Below are 13,315 nucleotides of genomic sequence, written 5' to 3' on the forward strand. Positions count from 1 at the left end.
AAGGCTGCACAAAACCCTCCTCTCAGCAGAATCAAAATAACACATTTTTATTGACAGAAAGGAAAGAAAAATTAAACAGCAGATTGTCAATACAAAACTAGATCTCTACATCAACTTGTTCATTACCCTCAAGTACTGCCACCAAAAAATATGTTACAGGGGAAAAAAAGACGTACAACAGTGATGTAAAGGTCCTAGTTTCCAGTGGTTGTCATAAGCACGGAGAACTATAGATTTCTTCACAGCCAAAGGTTTCTTCTGCACTCATTGCTGCTGTCTCTCAAGATACTGCTACATGTCAGTTGCCTACCTGAATTTTCACATTAATTCCTGAATCTTGCTCTCCACTCTTTTGTAAAATGCAGAGTGACAACAAATTGCACTCTTAATAAAAGAAAAAATTACTGTTTGAATAACCATCCTGAACTCAGCTACTGGAAACCATGTAACTCGTGATAATTTATGGTTAAAGGAACTACAAGTATTTCTGGTCACTCTCGATCAACATAATGCTCCTTTTAGAGCAACATATAGGCAGAGTTCCATTAATTAAAACTATTCCCCACAGATGTATTTCACTTCTGTATTTGTTTCATTTCACACTTTGTTTTGTGCTTTCTCAGGCTGTAGTACATCTGTTCAGACCCCAAATCATGCAGTGTGGGAAGTATACCTAATGAAGGCAGAATTCCAGGGATATTCGCAGAAATGGGAAACAAAGCACAGTACCTTGGTAGTTTCTGTTATTGTTTGGACTTGATTTGAAAATGAAGTTGCAATCTTTTGATCGTATATACTGTAAAATGTTATTGTACAGCCATAAATACCTTTTCCTGCCTTAAGAGAAATTATGGGCTATTTTCCGGATTCATTGTAGCATAATGGGCATGGCATCAAAAGACAAGATCAATGAGTACAGAAAAAAGCATGGTTTTGTTGGGTTTTTTTAATAAGTTAAATAATTTGACAGGTTTGAATGGGAATGTGAACACATCTAAGGTAAGATTTTAATACAGAAGTGGCCAACACACTGTAAGGAATTTGTTCCTTTAACAGATGCACTATCAGATATGTGAAATATCCCAATTTTGACAGAAAAGAATGGACTAAATCCTCATCTCAGTTACTGACTGGCTTCAGTTCCCATGGGATGGAATTTGGTGTGGTGAATTTAACAGGAAACAATAGACCAAGCAGTCTCATTGCCTGTAAAAATTAAACACTGTATTTTCATAACTTGGGAGTTATGTAAGGAATATCTCAGAGGCACATTTGTAAGAGCTCCACATTCTGCAAGCACTCTTTGAAGGATAAGGCCAAATGATAATTGCCTCCAGAACTTGGGAAGTATACAGATCTCAAATAATTACAACCCCCAGAGCATTATAATCCCCAACTGCATGAGCAGTTTGGAAGTGGTTTAATGCACTTTTGGAGAGAAGATGTGGGGGGGAGATGGAGCAGGGAGGGGAGGAGGCCTTTGCACAGCGAAGTTTAATCATTCTTGCTCTATGTGCACATGCTTGTCCTTAAGCAGTTAACCACCTTGTTCCCCTGAAAGTCCCTAAGAGTAGAAGTAGGCCACATATACCCCTACCACTCACATTCACAAGATTAAATGCACCCCAGCATTTTCAGGACCAGAAATTGAGTTGCAACCACCTTCAAACTCACTGGATTAGCTGCTTTTCCATCAGCAAAAATATGTACACTTTGGTCATGCAGGACAGTGAAAATTGCATACACACCCTTCTATGTGTACATTGGCTAAAGGACTTCTCAGCCCAGAGTGCTGTGTCCTATTTATAACTAGCTCCTTTTAAATTTAATAAAATACACATATTTGAAAAAAAATATGAAAATATTCATGCAGCTGAGAGAGGAGCTCTCATGGCTGGTGAGGACTGGGAACAGGATATAGAGAGAAAAATTCTAAACAGCCCAGTCTTCATCTTTGTCTTGCTTGGTAATTCTTCCCAGACAATTGAGACACTAGACCTGTGGCTTTTGGGCCACCTGTGTTCTACTCCATATTTCCCCTAGGTTCAGAGCTAACTTGCTCAGTGACTAGAAAGTGATAGTGGAAGAAAACTGTAAAGTGAGATTTTGAAGAAGGATTTGAAGACTACAAGCAGAAAACAGAACTGACTGGAATAGGAATTGGGAAGAAACATAATAGCAAAGAGATTTCTGTCTGCAAGCCCAGAGTACCAAGAGAAGCAGATTTGTAGCACAAGAGAGTCACTGCTCAAGGTTCTAACAGGCATATCATGTGCAACTGTAGATTTCCTTCAGAAGAGCCCCATCCTGGGCCTGTGTACCATTAGGTGTGCTCCAGGAGACCATTGACAGGATTAGCGTCATGCAAAAGAAATTCTGTCGAGCTGTGTAGTCCAAGATTTGCAGCTCAATTGGAGAACCACTGGTGGTGATGATGGGAATGCTTTCTGCAAAAAGCATTTCTGATCCAAGCTGGCTGGACATGTCCTGGGAAACATGACATTGCAAATGCAGGGTAACCAGACAAAAAGAGCTTTGCTAGAATTTTGAGCAGTAAAGAGGTATTTGAACTTCATGTGGGTATAAATCAGCAACTCATGCAGACCATGAAATCAGCTCATGGTCCTGCTAATCCATGTCCCACAATTCGGTATGCAGCCCATGCTCTCAGTATTCCTATACCCCCGTATTCTCTGGATGTGAAGGAAACTTTAAACCCAAATAAATGTGCAAGTCTTCAGTGCAGGGGCTACATAATCCTCTAGGATTGAGTCTTAGCACTGGGCAGCATTTTCATATATTCTTATACAGAAATACCCTAAAATAAAATCACTGAGCTGATTCTGTATCATCATTTAAGGTAATGCAAGAAGTCACTTGAGGTATTTCCTAGAGGAGTAGTCCCCTCTTCTTATGTTGCTTTCTGCAGGGCTGACATCACAGTAAAATCAAGTTTTGGTGAAATGTTTCACCCATCTTTCTACACACATACTTTCCAAGCTCTGATCTCAGACAGAGAAGCATACTATTTCCAAGGCTTACTCTACTGTGGGCATTCAACACATGCTGAGGAGATGGAGCCAGGGTCCATGGCAGCAACAGAGCACCACTGCTGGATTCCTGTAAGACCAAGTGTAACTGGGACTATCAGAGAGTAAGGAGGGAGATGCAAAATGGAAGATAAACCTTCTGCTTCCTCCTGCATTCACGCTGTGATAAATGTGGGAAGTATGATCGGTGAATAGAGGCTGTCTTTTCAGGCCATCATCAATGCCACACTCATGGCCTGTGGAAGAGTAAAGCCCCAGCTCAGGAGGAGCCAGAGTGCCTGCTGGGGCATGCAGGACCCTACATGTCTGCCAGGCTCAAATGAAAATGGCAACAGCTTAAGTCCTCCAGGCCACTTTTAAAGAGCAAGGTAGATATCTATGTAATATCTAATTAAAATAATTAAGCTTTAAGTGTAAATTACTACATAATAATTCATTTCCTGCAAGACACATAGCCTCTGTTCCTCTTTCCCATTTTATTAATTTTTCTATCTGCTTTTCTGCCTGTGCTTAGCGATAGAGGTCAATCCTTGACTCCACTATATCAATAGGCATTTCCCACTGGCTTTCAGAGAACTTGTGGTCTCCCTGTCTTTATCAAAGGAAAGAAAGTATAAAGACTTAAGTAACAGATAAAGATACTAATTAGTCATAAAGGTAGATTATTTACTAATGCAAATAAGCTGTTGCTCTGGAGATACAAATCCATCCAGAATTATTCAGAGATAGTTTCTGAGAAAATTTACTCCATCAATACCAATGGGCAGAGGTGCAGAAACATGGTTCCTATTTGTGATCACAAGTTTGAAACATAACACAAGCTGCAACATGCAAACAGGCAAGTGCAGCCCTGAATATTATATCAGGGTGCCTATCCCACATGCAAAGTGACAGTCAGTTATCATCCTGCAGTGTCAAGCCATGAAGTGTCTAAGGTGTGGCTCTTCCTGGATTTCAGGACGTGAACAAAATAGTGACCATATATAGTGGCAGGATCCTCCTTGGCTACCAAACACCATCCTGTTCCAAAGCATCTTGTTCCAAAACATGATTCTGTTTCCCCCAGCCTGCAGGCTCATTCATCACCATATCATTCGGGTTTCATGCTGTTATAACTCTGTTAGCACCAGGTCCATAGAAACTCTGATCCCCTGCTGATACCAAAAGAAAGCACACATCTTTCCAGTAACATAAAACCAAGTTTTGTTCTGTAGTTTTTTCCAAACAAGCTGTTCCACTGAATTCAAGTGCATGACAGCTCTGTAAATTAAGGGCCACTTGGCAGCAGAGTCCTAGAAAAGTTAAACAAAATATAGTATTAAAAGTCAAAACTTGTTTACATAAAGCAGATTTTTTTTCATGCCTTCCTTCTACATTATTTAACTCTTGATTTTTTATGCACTTGTATTTGTTGTACATTTCTTTTCCAAACACCATAACAGGGAAAGAAGAAAATAAAAAGAAAAAGAAAGTAAATTTCTTTATTAGACTATTTGTTTGACATTATAATCGAAGATACTCTACTACCACACTCAAGAGGAAAACCCCTTAATTTTAAAATCAATAAAAAGAAGAGTTGTCTTGTGGGGTTGCATTTAGCCATTTCAGCTGAAAGCAGCACATGAACAGCTAAAAACAGCTGAATCCAGTAGAATGTAAATAAGAGGTCCTTGCCAAATCTTTCCTGGTTACAAAATGCTATACCAATTTTAAAGATTCCATTGCGATACCTTTGTACTTTATTTGTAAGGCTTTCAGTAAGCCACTCCCTTTCCATATTTGTTTGAGCTTATGCCTGTATTCCCACGATTAGTGCAGAACAAATCTAGGTGAAAGGTTGATCCTCTTTCACACCAGCATTCATCTGAATTCTTCTCCGTTTCCTGAAGATATGTTTTTAAATCAGCAACTGAAATCTTAGGTAAATTCAAGAAAATATTTGAAGTTTTCCTGAAGTTTTTATTCCTTCAGAAAAAAAGGCACTTTTCACAAAGCACCTTAACTGCACCCTGCATATCAAAGACCTTGTTCTAATGAGCTTCTGTAAAGTTTCCAAATGAGGAAAAACTTTTCTTGCTTTTCTTATTTCTCCAGTGGACTGAGAATTCTTTGAATCAGAGTAAAGAGACCAATGATTTGGCTATCTTTTCTCTCCATCAGTGATATCTATGCAGCACTGGATGCACTCCCAAAGTCCTGCCTGAACATATTCCAGGCTGAGCTGTGCAGGACTTAGGAGGGGTTCTCTGAACACAGTCTCTCCTCTGCACCTTCGCTGGGAAAGCATAAATGCGTTCCCAGGGAGTTACACAACTTTGCCGCGGGTAAAGCATGAGATACCGAGTGGGAATGGTAATTAGAAAAAATTCGAAACTGAGTGACCTTCCCTCAGCACCAACATGCCACATAGTACTAGTTTTGTCCTGACATGTGAGGCACCTCTCTTCTGTATCTAATCCAGGAATCACTTTACATTTCATGAATCTACATGCAATGTGAGTCAGATATAAACAGAATTGCCCAACCCTTTAAAAAATTCCATTACACTAACTCTTCCTGCCAATTCAAGTGAAAGTTTTAAGCAGAGCAGGTGGCCTACAACTCACTAACCTTTTTCCTCTGGCATGAGAGTGGGGATCACTACCCACATGCAGACATCACCAGCCACATTTGCTCAGCCCAGTCCTGCTGAGAGCCCTTTTCAGGTCTCTGACATGCTCCAGTCTCTAGCTGGCATGGTCCTTTTTAAATGCCAGTCTCACTGAGATTCACCAAGGATGCGTTTCAGGTGTCTCTTTGTTCCTTGCTCTCATGGCACAGGGCTGGCCAGACAGCTACAGTGTTGATTCCCTTGCTGGATTACACTGCACTAACACATACACATCTAGAGCTGTGGGACTAAAAAAATGAGGAAATTCCTATGAAGTATACTTTTTTTCCTTTTTTTCCAAATCTCATATTTCCTACCCAACCTAGACCACCACTGAAATGGAATGAAGTTATTTGATAGACATGTGCCCGTTCACCTCAAAAAATGAAGCTGTGGGGGGATTTACAGATACAGCCTTGCAGGGACCTCACAGGTTCACAGACAAGCTGAAGGAAAACAGAAATGTTTTGTTTGTGAAAACACAGGATAAAATACATTGTTTTCAAGTCCTTGATGCTGAACTGTGAAAGAGGCATATATTCACTTGCCCTGTACTGCATAAGCTGCTATGTTTCTAACCAGAAGGCAAGAGAAGTCTGGTTGATATATACTGGACAGTTGAATTCAAAATGAAGAAAGTTCAGAAAAATTAAACTAAAAGAAAATTAAATTAAAAATTTGATGTGTTTAGAAAAAATAGGCTCATAGGGTTAGAAAAATATAGCTTTGCCCTCCACCTAGTTCCTTCCTGAAGTGCTTGCTTGCTGGCTGGTTACTGCCCTCCTCCCCCACTATAAAACAAAACAAAAAAATCTTTATCTCCAGCCTCACTTCAGTGACTCACACCAAAAACATACCCTTTTACTTCCCTGAACTTCTGAGGAATTTAGAAGTGCAATCCTCAAAGCCCCAAGGGAAGTTTGGCATTTCATAATAGCCCAGCAGCCCCACCTGAGGTATGAAGAATGCTTTGAAAACATGCCTGTGATTAATTAATTAACATATTGGCACATAACTAGCTTTATAACCCTCCACCTAATGTTTCGGCCGAGAGCTGCCTGTGCCTGTCACAGACACTGCGTGGACTGATGCCATTATCTTGTAAAGAATAATGCATTTTACGTCTAAGTAAACACAACAATGTTACATAGATACAGCAGCTTGAATTAAGGATTAATTACAGTGATTCGTAGTGCTTAAAGAGTAGGCAGTTTACAAAGCAAGGAAGCAATTACTTTTAAAGACAGGGGTTTTTTGCTTCAACATTTCTGAGCGGTTGCATCATTCTTACTCCTGACAACAAAGGCAAGATCAGCACAATCAAAAACAGCCTCACCTGTGAGAGTCCCAGCTCAGCCCTTAACATCAATCTGCTCTCCCAAGAGCAGTGAAGGCTTGGTCTCCCACACAAGGCTGGAGACTTCCATGCTCAGTTCCCTGGGTAGGTGGGCTATGGTTGGTGTCCTAACCTGTACCCAGGGCAAAGTGCCCAGTGGGCATTAACGGCAGGGAGCAGGGAGGTGATGGTGATTATCCCAGCAGCCTTACGCACCACGCAACTTTGTGGATGACATGGATTTGGGTAGTCCTGAGATTTAGAACCCTGTGCAGTCTTTCCTATCAGCTGAGGAGCTCAGCTGCATTGTTTAATTTGTAGAAAAAGATGTTTCCTCAAAAAATAGGTGTTATATTAAACCTTTCTTAAATTACTCAGTTAACCAGGTTATTTTTGAATGTTTCTTCTTGTTGTTTAGGTAAGCATTAAACATAACCATAGCAAAATACAATCAAAATACTTAAACACAAATCCTCTTTCCCCCCTTTCAGCTACTAGAACAACTCATTTGTTGCATATGAGAGGGTCTTAGACAAGTACAAAATCAAGGAAACAAGGAAAGAGTTTGTATTTAGCTCTGAGAGTAAGGAGGTTCATGGCCATCTGTACATCTCTGGGAACACATTTCACATTGCTTGTGGCTCCTCCATGTTGGGTCACAACTTTATTATTGCAAGGCCACTCATAGGGGAGGAGCACTTCATCAAAGGCAGTGCTGGCACATCTTCTACAAGCTATCTAGGTGGGATTTTGGGGTTATTTTCCCTCAGCTTGGAAGGGTAGTGTCAGTCACCAATAGGTGATTCTGACTGCAAGTAGGATCTCTCACCTCCAAGTCCTTGAAGATCAATTCATGCAAAGTTGAGAGCAGTTGTCCCTTTCCTTTATTTTCTAATTTGTGTACTGGCCTTTGCTTTGGTTTGATTGTAGACAGCAAGTCCCCTGAAAGATTAGGAAGCGCTAAAAAGTTGGAGGTGGTTTATGAATGTCACGTGAATCAGTGGAAAGCTCATTTGTATTTAGTCTTCTAGGTTAAATTGTGGAAGAAAGTAGAAAGCAGCACAGGATTCCCCTCTGGAAATGGTGTGAAATTTAGACCTTGTAATCACATTCACCAAAAGCGGTCACTCTTCTAGTGATGAGTGAGATGCAAGATAAACATCAAAACTGGATTAATGTTCACAAATGAAACCACGAGACAGATATCTGGAGATATCTGAGATCTAGCTACCTCAATACCAGAATGACAGCTACAAATTGGAAGGAATTCAGCAAAGTGAAATAGAGGAGATAAAAAAGATACAGAGTCTAATGTAAGTTGAAAGAGAAAAGCTTGAGGGTAAAAGAATAGAAAACAGGTAACTCTTACAAAATATTTGAAAAATGTGACCAGCAGTTAATTAAACTGTTTAGATTGCTATGCTAAGAAGTAAGAAAAGTGGAGTATGAATGTTAATCTATCCTTTGTACCACTAAAAAATACATTGAATGCTAAAAAAAGCATTGTGTACTCAAGTAGGCTCCTCTGGAGGTAGAAATTAGGGACTTGATTTGTTTCCTATCCATTGTTGCTCTGTTAGTTCTCCACTTTTTTACATACTAGTGTAATTTTTTCTCTAGAATAACATCATGATAACATGCTGAATTGCTTTCCCAAAAGATTTTGCTCTCTCTCTACATATAGTAGAGTACATAAAGTAGCCAAGAAACAAGAGTAGAATTTTTTTTTCTGCTGATTCAGCATTAACATTTTCACTTTTCTCATTTCTCCACAATTTTTCAAACTGTGTATTCTAGGAGTTGCTCTGTTTTCTCTCAGCAACAACAGCATTACAACCAATGTCATGGATGCTGAAGACTCAAGCGTGTCCTACACAAGTGAGTCTTGACCCAACGGCTCATTGTGGACCATGAGAATAATCCCACACCACTGCAGGTGGTGAAGTTTTGCTCATGTTTATATGACTGTTGCTAATCTTGAAGGTGAACTTGTAACCAGAGTCCTATTACCTGTGCAATATCTATAATACTCACACCATGATAACAGGCTATATAAACTGTTCATATATTTGAATAGAAATCTAGATATAAGGGGTCATTGAAACACAAATTCAGTAGCACTGTATGATACCAACGTCCTTCTTGGAAAAAAATTACTTACTTATATAAAGATCAGCTTTATTTTTGTCAAATATTTGGATAACAAGGACAGTGAGAAATTCCGGTCTCAATTACTCTTCTTCCACTTGGCTTCCCTTGAAAAAAGTTAACCTAATATTGTGACACTACCTGTTAATCATAGTTTAAATCCTGCATAAATTTTCTTTATGAAATTTTGTGGTTCCTAGTTGAGAAAAAAATACTTTTGAAACCAAGAGGAATGCTGGCATATCCAATTTGCAAACTGCAGTCCTACAGTTGTGTAGGACAAACAAATATAGTTGTTTGTTTGTATGAGAAACCAGAAGTACAAAATAGTCCAAAATCTAAATTAGGAGCCTTGATTTAGAAGGAAAAGGTGTCCCAAAAGAGGCAAAGGCTCAAGGACTTGCTTCTTATTTTCAGCGTCTTAGATTGTTGTATTTCAGATTGTTGATTTCAGCTGTCAGTGCCAACACATTTGACTCAGTTGTTTGGTGGCTGAAGCAGGTGTGGGTTTGGTGGTCTCCGCTGGACCAACAGCCACAGCCAGAAAATGCTCCTGCAATTTGCCTTGATTTGTGCATTTGTTCAGGAGCAGTGAGGCCATCTACAAAGTCACTCCATTCTCTCCTGAGTGCATGTTATTTACCCTTTCACTGGCTCTGCCCAGGCTCAACTTCTCCCATGGCAAAATTCACTGGAGGCTAGGGCAAGGCTTGCACTGATTTCACACCTCATGACTGTGTTACACCCCGGCTTAAGAGACTAAAAATTATCAACCTCATGTTTTCCATCACATCACCAGCAATTAAAAAGAAGGATATTAAATTTAGGGCCACATGAACAAAACTCCAGACGGGATACAATCCCCATGCAGGCATCTTCCTCGGCATCCCATCCTTCTAGTGTTACAAGGACACCCAGAACTTTGAGGGCGAGAACACTTTGGCAGTGTAAAAAGCCCAATTTATACACAGCCAGCATTAATAGGATTGACCTGTTGAGCTGTCCATGTCTTATCAGCAGAAGTATTAATCACTTACTGCAGGGAGTTAACCCCATAGCAAGGAAACCCAGCTATGCTATTACTCCGTACACACCAAGGCAGGTAATACACTGCTGAGATGGAATTCTGTTCCATCCAATGATCTGACCTTTGTAAAAAGGAGCCCATTAGGAATTAATGTACTGCACACAGAAATGTCTGCTTGCATTCCTCTTTCACAGACATGTGTTTGGCGCCTGGGGTATTAACTTTCAGACTTTGTTTCTTTTTACTGTATATTCGTCTGCGTACCGTTGCCTACAAATGGGGTGCAGTAGAAAAACAAGCTGTGTTGCCTTTGCCCTTTCCCATTTCTCTTGGATGCACAGGTCATTCATTCATAAGATCATAAGTGACCTTAATAATTTTGTATATGAGGTGCCATAATCTAATTAGAGTTTATGTTCAATTTTGGTCAGAACTATAACCCATATTAAGTTTCTAAGTAACAAGGATTTTTTAATACTGCAGTAGCAATAAAACAAGCAGCATAGTAATGAAGTGTCTCTGGAAAATGAGATTAAAATAATAAATGTTTGAACAAAAAATAAGGCAAATTATTGTTGTTTAATAAATATGCAATTGCTTCCAAAAATATTACATCCTTATCTCATTCAGAGGTATATTATACACTATTTTGATTAGGCATCTTGCATAAATTAAAAAACAAGTCTCATTTTGCAGACACAAAAATGTAAAATATTTTCAGAAGGATTCTAGTCACAAACCATCCAAAAGATAGTTTTAATCATAATGCAAAGAAATCAATCTGACCAATGAACCATACAATTTATGCTCTGAAAATTGTTCATAAATCATAAATTACTAAATTTCTTCAAAACTAATATATCTCTCACTTCGTACATGAACATATCCTTAAGTTCAGTCCAGTAATTTTTTAACATAGCTGAGAATATGTTTTGATTCTACATCTTTCTCTATGTTCCAGTGTATTTTTGGTAGTTATACTCCTTTTATTACTATTTTGCAAGACTAAACATGTAGCTTTCTATTTCAACACTAGCAGGTTACAATGCTCAAGGCAGATATTAATGATTATGTAACTTGAAAAAAATATATATACACATATAACTTGTTTGAAAAACAGTAACTAACAACCACTAGTACCTATGCATAATGCATAGGTACTATTATACATAGTCTTTCAATATAAAGCAAAAAATCATTTCAATAGCATGATGGACGTTCTTACACATTATAAAAAAAAGCAAGTTGGAAAGATCACTTATGTGAATACACAGCAGAAAAGAGCAAATGGTAGGAGAATACTTGGAGCAAAAGTCATTTTGCCAACTTTTAATATGACCATGACTGTGTGTCCATATATGCACAGCGACTCAGTGCAGAAAAGCTGAGATTAAAAGCTCCTGTGCATGAATACATGTGGACAATGATGTTAACACTAGCCACTCAAAAGGGGATAAAGAGGCCATGGGTGAAGAAAGGATGAGAATTTTGTTAGCACCATTATTCTCATGTATTCACTAGCACCAGACGTTGTAAGGCTTTGAGAGCAAAATTCCTTATTCCATACGCATGGTCAAAAAAGACACACACAGACCATAATAAACATGTACTTTCACACATCAAAAGGATTAAATTACCTTACTGAGAGGGATATCATTGGAGATTATGTATTTTAGAAAAAACCAACAGATAAACTGATTTTCATATACATGAAACACAAATAGTTTATTTTTTATTATTATTCTTTTTTGCTTATTGTTTAAACCTACTTCTAGGTACCTCTGGATTTCTAGCTTAAGCTCCCCTACTGGGAATTTCACTATGAGATTTCAAACAAAATCCTTGGCATTTTCACAGATCTCCCTGGTACTGTAATGTATCAGTAGGCATTGATAACTGATTTCCATGAACCAGAGTAGCACCTGTTATTTTGCTCATAGAAAGGAATATCGATCTGCAGCTAATTTAGTGATGTTTTTATTTCATTATTCAACAACAGTTCTACTAATTTCAAACAACTGTACAAAACAGGGTGGTGGTTTTGTATAGGTAATAGTGCACTTTAAAAAAAAACCTTATCTGAACACTCTTATTCACAACTCATTATACTTGCAAACTGAAATAGACAAATTCAGATACAAACTCTCATATCCTTACCTTCTCAGTTTACTCCAATGAGAAATGAATTTTAGCCCCTATTCCTTTGCATACACAGAAGAAGGAGCTCCCACGTGGGGTTATGCAACTTAAATTGTCTCCCTGCCATCATCATTGCCACTCTCACTCTGATCTCAGGTGGGCAGAGAAGCGATGCACCAGTAAAGGACCACAGTATCCTTCCAAATGTACCAGAGCCTCCCAGGAGAAATTAGCTCCATTGCCAGGCTACATTAATGCACTTCATTACACAGATCTAAAGACAAGTTCCATCTGAAAAGTTTCCTTTACAACCACCACATAGGACCTCAGTGGGCACAGGGACCAGCACCTACGTAGCTCCAGCTTCTATGACACCCCTGAGGTGAGATCAGAGTGATTTGCTCTGTCTGGGACAGCTGTGGAACATGAAACCATTAAATCATTAATCACATTAAACCATTACCTCTCCTCTTCTGGAAAAGATGAAGGTGAATTTCCTTCTCTCCATCTCTTCCTTGCTTTTACCTGAAACAACAGGTGGGCAAACCCCCAAACCAAGAAAATCTGACACGTCCCTCTACTAAAATCACTATTTTACCCTAATTAGTTCATAGTTACATTGCAGATACTTGATCAGAAAGTTGCCTTGCTTGTACTTGATAACAGTGAATAGGAATGTCACAATAAATACACACATGAAATTTATGTTAGCTATGGTATAGTATAAATCCCAACCTTAATGTTCTATTAATACATCTCTAAACTGAGTACCCTTATTCCATTTGATTTCCAATTTTAATCACCTAGATTTTAAATCAGCTGTCCCCAGAAAAAGGTTGTGACCGTTCATTTACTTCCTCTTCAAATGAAGACCAGGCAGCCCTTTCTCTTCACAGACAAATAATACGACTGATCCATTATTTTGTAAAACTGCTCCATGAAAGCAAAAATATTTGGATGTGCTT

Source organism: Geospiza fortis, unplaced genomic scaffold (genome assembly GCF_000277835.1).
Source record: "Geospiza fortis unplaced genomic scaffold, GeoFor_1.0 scaffold166, whole genome shotgun sequence".
NCBI lineage: Eukaryota > Metazoa > Chordata > Aves > Passeriformes > Thraupidae > Geospiza > Geospiza fortis.